Raw genomic sequence first — 6,521 nt, 5'->3', positions numbered from 1 at the left:
GGGATGCCCAGTCCCAAACTACAAAAAAGAGCTTACAAATAATCAAACAAAAACTCCCAATGGAGTCAAAACCTTTACTTTATCGCTTGGGAACCGCCACTAGCGTGTTTAGCAGGGAAGATATTGATAACTGATGGTCGTGAAATAAATGAGAAGGGTGCATGTCTCAAAATATCATTTACCTCTGTTTTAAAAACTTGAGCTCTGGCACCTCTACAAATCACTGCTTCCCTTTGCGAAGGGACTATCTATTTACCTTTAAGTTGTGTCATCACCTTCTAAAATAAGCCCCAGAACCTGAGAGCACTGTTGTCATGCTGATGCATTGTGTGTAACTAATGTTGGGTGCATCATTACAATGTTTAGTCGCTGCTTGAACTTTGGAGGTGCTCTGCATTTATGTTTTGCGGTCTCAGAAAGGGCTAGCGAGATACCACTATTGTCATATTATATCATGGTTGTTTTGACAACGTGTTGCTATTGATATGTCTTATTATTGCTCGCTAGCTGATTATGTCATTGATATGAGTTAATATAATTTTTAAGAGTTATTGTCGGCATGGTTAGTTATAATATTGGCTGAAAACCTGGGTGTTGTTTAAGCTTATTTATGCAAAAAGAGCAAAAGAGTTTGTAAAAGTTTTTCTTTTTCACTTTCAGTTTATCAACTGAATTGCTTGAGGACAAGCAAAGGTTTAAGCTTGGGGGAGTTGATACGTCTCCAACGTATCTGCTTTTCCTAACGCTTTTCCTCTTGTTTTGGACTCTAATTTGCATGATTTGAATGAAACTAATCCCGGACTGACGCTGTTTTCAGCAGAACTACCATGGTGTTGTTTTTGTGCAGAAATAAAAGTTCTCGGAATGGAATGAAACTTTGCGAGGAATTTTTATATCAAATAAGAGAATTTCTGGAGCCAAGACCTACCATAGGGGGGCACCTGGGTGAGCACAACCCACCAGGGCGCGCCCCCCTCACCAGGCACGCCCCCCTCACCAGGCGCGCCCCGCAGACCCTGAAACCGACGCTATAAAATCCTATTTTTCCAGAAAAAAATCAGGAAGAAAGAATTATCGCGTTCCGCGAGACGAGCCGCTATCACCTCCTGTTCTTCATCGGGAGGCCAGATCTGGAGTCCGTTTGGGGCTCCGGAGAGGGGGATCTTCGTTCTTCGTCATCACCAACCCTTCTCCTTCGCCAATTCCATGATGCTCCCCACCGGGAGTGAGTAATTCCTTCGTAGGCTCGCTGGTCGGTGAGGAGTTGGATGAGATTCATCATGTAATCGAGTTAGTTTTGTTAGGGCCAGATCCCTAGTATCCACTATGTTCTAAGATTGATGTTGCTATGACTTTGCTATGCTTAATGCTTGTCACTTTGGGCCCGGGTGCCATGATTTCAGATCTGAACCGTTTATGTTATCACCATTATATCCATGTTCTAGATCCGATCTTGCAAGTTATAGTCACCTATTACGTGTTATGATCCGGCAACCCCGGAGTGACAATAGTCGGGACCACTCCCGGTGATGACCGTAGTTTGAGGAGTCCATGTATTCACTATGTGTTAATGCTTTGTTCCGGTTCTCTATTAAAAGGAGGCCTTAATATCCCTTAGTTTCCAATAGGACCCCGCTGCCACGGGAGGGTAGGACAAAAGATGCCATGCAAGTTCTTTCCATAAGCACATATGACTATTTACGGAATACATGCCTACATTATGTTGATGAACTGGAGCTAGTGCCGTATTGCCCTAGGTTATAACTGTCTCATGATGAATATCATCCAACAAGTCACCGATCCAATGCCTACGAATTTATCTTATATTGTTCTTGCTAAGTTACTACTGCTTTCATTACTGTTGCACTTGCTACAAAAATACTGCTATCACTATTACTGTTACTATTGCTGCTGCTACTATTATCAAAACTATCATACTACTTTGCTACTGATAACTTTGTTGCAGATAATTAATCTCCAGGTGTGGCTGAATTGACAACTCAGCTGCTAATACTTACAAATATTCTTTGGCTCCCCTTGTATCGAATCTATAAATTTGGGTTGAATACTATATCCTCGAAAACTGTTGCAATCCCCTATACTTGTGGGTTATCATAGGTTCACGCGTGTTCGGACGCCCAACAAGCTTCCCAAAATTTAACCGTCTGGATAGTCCGGACTCGCTCAAATCTAGACCATGTGTGTGGGGGGGATATGGTTTTCTGTACTATCCTCCATGCTATTTCCAACACGTGGGCCCAACACAAAATCCCACCCCCACGACGCACCCTTCTCTTTGCCTGCCGGACCCAGCAGGACATTTCTCGCTGGAGCCCTCTCCCTTAAAATCAGATGAAGCCATCACACCATCGCTATGGCGCCCTCTCTCCTTCACACTGTACCTCCCGACGGATCGCCAAGGAGGAGTCCCCCGTACATTTTATAACAGGATATAAAGAATTTACATAAATATATGAAGTAGGTACTCATCTATTTTTGTATCAAGATAGAAGTGTGTACTTGATGAAGTTGTATGTTAATTTTTGTACCAAAATACAAACGGAACATTTCATATGAAGTTTCTCAATTCAAGTCTTACATGTTCAAAAATCATGGTTGTGCTAGCCGAGTGTACCACGTGGTGTGCAACTACGAGGCACTTATGGTGACTTTGTCAATAGCAACTACAAGGCGCCTATGGATCAAACAGTGTATAAACTATATGTTATGTAGGTGAAGACTGTCAGGGATTAATCTCGCTAATCACTCAATCACAAGAGGAAGACACGAGATTTGCGTCACGTACAACCGTGTGACTTTTCTGGTTTTCTCCTCTTCTATTTATTCAGTACATAAGGAAAGAAGTGGCATGGTTTCTATTTATTCAGTACAGTCTGTATAGAAGGAAAGAAGTGGCCTGGTTTTTTTTTTGAGGGAAGGCCATCATGGCTAGCTTTATTAACTCAGATCAAAATTACATCGTTCACAAGGCTATTGATGATACATGCAGGTGGTTCGTTAGTCCAACTATCTGACACTTTATTACAAAAACTAAACTTAGCTAGCTCATGAGGTGCGGTATTAGCCGCACGAAAATAATGCTTGAAGGTGACCCTCCCAATTGATGTAACAGTATCCAGACACTCCGCAAAGACTGCTGCCGATGCATCCCACCACTGTGTTTGTCCTGTGCAGAACTGAATGACTTCAAGGGAGTCTGATTCAGCCTCAACCCGATTAAAGCCTAATGAATTTGCAAATTGAAGGCCATCTCGCATGGCCCTAGCCTCCATAGCCGTAGCATCTGAAGCACAATCATTGTATTTGCATTGAGCAGCTAGAAATTGCCCCTTCTCGTCTCTGATTATAGTGGCCGTTGCTCCTGCACCTGCATCTTGATAAAAAGCAGCGTCAACATTTACTTTAACAAACTTTGGGTCTGGCCTCTTCCACCTATGCTCCGTGTCCTCCCTATTTTGGTTCGACACTTTGTTATACCCGCATGTAATTGCCATCACTGAAATGGGCCATCTATTGGGAGGCGGAATTGTCTCATTCTGTGTGACCTGCCTACGTATCCACCACAAATACCAGCATCCCACTGCTATGACGTCAATACTTCGAATAGTGGGCATGAGGTGAAACGGAGTGGTTCGTAAGTTTAGCAAGTGTTCTAGAACTATTGATCCCGAGCGATCCACATGAAGGGCCAATCTGATAGAGTCCAAAACGCCTAATTTCTCCCACAATTCTCTTGCTGGAATGCATTCAAAAAGCAGATGGCGCACACCCTCTGGTCCAACGTGACAGATTGGGCATTCTCCACTCACCGGGATGTGTCTGTTAGCGAGTACAGACATTAATGGTACAATTCCGTGCAGAATTCTCCAGCAAAATATTTGAACTTTACGTGGGACTTGAAGATTCCATAGCATAGACCACACTGCCGAAGTCGTAGAGCTTCCCGGTCTGCCCAGGGCAGTTGCATGGCCCCCATATTTGTGTATCCACTCAATATGATATGCAGTTTTCACAGAAAAGATTCCGTTTTTATTCGGATGCCAGGCGACAAAATCATCAAATGCTTGAAGGTGTAAGGGTATTTGCAAGATCCTTCGAACATCCACAGGGTTAAAATGCTCTTGAAGCAATTGCTCATCCCACGTTTGGGTAATAGGATTAACTAGTTCAGAAACCTTTGTTAAAATAGACTAATTCCGCAGAGTAATAATCATCCTGTTTGGGCTTGAAGGTATCCACGGGTCAGCCCAGATGTCAACATTTTCTCCCGTTCCTATTCTCCATATGTATCCACGTTTAAAGCAAGCTAACCCAACAATGGTACTCTGCCAAGTGAAGGAAGATCCCTTTTTCGGCCCTGCTAGGAGAATATCACAATTTGGGTAATACTTTGCCTTTAAAATCCTAGCACAAAGCGAGTCCGGGTTCGTTATCAATCTCCAGCACTGTTTCGCTAAGAGAGCAAGATTAAACGAATATAAATCTCGAAATCCCATCCCACCTTCACTCTTTGGGAAACATAGCTTCCACCAAGAATACCAATGCATCTTCTTGTTATCTTCTTCATCACCCCACCAGAATTGAGCTATTACATCTGTAATTTCTTTGCAAACGCCTTTAGGAAGACAGAAAACTGATATTGCAAATACTGGTATAGACTGAGCAATGGCCTTCAATAAGATCTCCTTGCCACCCGTGGATAATTGTTTCTCCATCCATCCTTTTATCCTCTGCATAACCCTGTCACGGAGATGTTTGAAACAGTCACTTCTGTCAGCACCAACCATGGCAGGTAGGCCGAGATATTTATCAGATAAGGCTTCCGTATTTATATCCAACTCTTCACAAATTTCAGCTTTCGTGGTCACATTAGTATTTGGGCTGAAAAAGATGCTCGATTTACCCACACTGATCATCTGGCCTGGTTGATCCTACCAAGACGCCACGATCCTGAGGACTCGCGCCATCCCGCGAGTTCGCATCGTGCCTAGCCACCCGAGCTAAATGCATGGGCTAATATGACATAGTCACATCGTGCTACAGGCCCATGCAGCCTACATGCAAGGCACGCACATGTCGCGGGCTCTTGCCAAACAAACTGAGCTAGAAAACAGCTAACTACGAGTTTATTCCTAGCGACTAGATTAGCTAACAAAGACACATGCTCACCAATTGCATGTGTTGCGACGGCCTTTAATGGCATCTGATCCACCATCTATGTAAAGACTTGCATCCTGCTAAGAAACAACATCATTCAGACTTAATCTTAACCACCTAAGAACATACTGAAAAATGGTACCAGGTTGCATCCTTTAGTTTTCCTAACATGGAAAAATTGAATGGATTATATAGCACTTCATAAAAAATCCTGCAGCCACGGTTGGTGCCTCCATTTCCTAAGCACAACTCATGGAAGGACGTGCTATCAGCACTGGACTCGCTGATGGCCAGGACCGCGTAGCTGCCAAACAGGTGCGCTGGAAGCCTGATTTCGGCGGCATTGAGTTCGAGCTCGATCCCGTCCAGCTCCCAATTGCTTGCGAGCATCCGCACCAGCAGGTACATGGCCCTCCATCTTCATTTTGCGGTCGCGCATCACGGTGAACGTCCCATGTTCGCTCGACCCAAGTCATCGCCGCCGCGCGCCCAAGTCGATGTGGCTTCTGAGTCCTGCCCCATGACCGCTGAGTTTGCCAACCCCAAGGTGGCGGCTGGCAGGGAAAGCGAGGAAGGAGAGCGGGAAGGAGTGGCCCGAGGGTGGCGTGCTGGGTGGTTAGTGGGGGTCGAAGCGGCAGGAGGCGCGGCTGGTCGAAGAGCAACCATGCGGCGGTGACGCAATGAACCATAGCAGGTGCGAGGATAACTGGGAAGAGGAGTGGCTTGCACGAGGAGGGTGTGAGCGGCTCGCTGCTCGAATATACGGACGTTCGGGTTTTTTGGCATGGAAAGTTCGTTGAGTAAAAAATTGGTGGGTTGGTGAAGGAAAATTAGTGATGGAGATTGACAAAAGAAAATCCATGGGAGGGGGATCGAGGGGGTCCTGTCGATCGATGGTGAGCGTAGTAACGAAGGAAGAAACGACCTACGTATTGCCCTTTTAAGAGTAGAGATGCCGAGCTCAAAATAATAGGTTAGTGAAAAAAATAAAACATAAAAATGAAACCAACAAATGAAACATAGAAAATTTTTAAAAACACGTGTAGGCGTCAAATGGGCCTTCCAACTTTGATTATAGTTGATGTTTTTGGCAAGATTTGATTTCATTTGGGTATGAGTAGTGGAAGGCAAGGAAAGTTTGGATTTAGTTGAGATTTTCTTAAGATTTGATTTGAATGAGTTAATGCATGATGTTGGTTTTATTAAGTGTCGGTTCGATTGATATTTTCTTAAGATTTGATTCGAATGAGTTAATGCATGACGTTGTTTTGCGAAAGTGTCGATTGATTTGAATGAATTAATGCATGATGTTGTTTTTGTTAATTGCCGATTTGATTAAGTTT

This window comes from Aegilops tauschii, chromosome 1 (assembly GCF_002575655.3).
Source record: "Aegilops tauschii subsp. strangulata cultivar AL8/78 chromosome 1, Aet v6.0, whole genome shotgun sequence".
Classification (NCBI taxonomy): Eukaryota; Viridiplantae; Streptophyta; class Magnoliopsida; order Poales; family Poaceae; genus Aegilops; species Aegilops tauschii.
This window is presented reverse-complemented; position numbering follows the sequence as displayed.